General features: G+C 30.5%; 1 non-coding gene across 1 annotated transcript; it reads left to right on the top strand.

The window, feature by feature from the left end:
• The first annotated feature begins 383 nt into the window (after window positions 1-383).
• On the top strand, window positions 384-492 carry LOC127539549 (U6 spliceosomal RNA). The gene has a single exon (XR_007947977.1). It is a non-coding gene; the product is annotated as a U6 spliceosomal RNA (small nuclear RNA).
• The last annotated feature ends 364 nt before the right edge of the window (window positions 493-856 follow it).

An 856-nucleotide genomic window follows, 5' to 3' on the forward strand; every position in this document is an offset into this window, starting at 1 on the left:
AATTGTCATCATTGCTCCTCATTTTAACCCCACGTCTGAGAGAAAAAAAAATTAAAAAAGCAAAAGCAAAGAAAAATAATTCCAATCTCTTTGAATGACAATTCTTTAAATGTCTGAAGGCAGATAGCATGTCTCTCCTCAGTCTTCTCTTCTCCAGGCTAAACACCCTTAGTTTCTTTAACTAATCCCCAAATTTCATGGCCTTTCAACATTCTGTTCACCCTCCTTTTACCCATTTTTTTTTTTTGTAACATGGACAGTCTGTTGAAACTTACAGCCCCCTCTCAAAATATCTAGAAATTCATAAAGTAAAATGTATAAGTTTACAAAGAAAACCAGTTCTTTAGAAATACAATTATCAAAATATTTTTAAACCAATTCACATGCACTCATTTTGGCTGTATATACATTAAAATTGGAATAATACAGAGAAAATTAGAAAGGCTCCTATGCAAGGATGAGATACAAATTTGTGAAGAGCTTGGTATTTTTTTTTCTCAGCATGACTAATGTGGAAATAGGTTTTGTATGACTTTATATGTATAATGGATATTGTATTTCTTCCTTCTCAATGGGGAAGAGCAAAAAAAAAAAGAAAAGAATAGAGGGTGAAAAAGAATTTGAAAATTAAAATATTTTTTAAAAATTTTAAATTTAATTTTAAAAAAGTTCAAAGACTCCAAATCAAAAACCATTGCTCTAGACAAGGTTTTTCAATGTTCTTCCTAAGATGTATACTGAGTATAATATTCTTTTTATTTTTTTATTTTTTGCTGAGGCAATTGGGATTAAGTGACTTGCCCAGGGTCACACAGCTAAGAAGTGTTATATGTCTGAGATCAGATTTGAACTCAGG

Source organism: Antechinus flavipes, chromosome 5 (assembly GCF_016432865.1).
Source record: "Antechinus flavipes isolate AdamAnt ecotype Samford, QLD, Australia chromosome 5, AdamAnt_v2, whole genome shotgun sequence".
In the NCBI taxonomy this organism is placed as follows: Eukaryota; Metazoa; Chordata; class Mammalia; order Dasyuromorphia; family Dasyuridae; genus Antechinus; species Antechinus flavipes.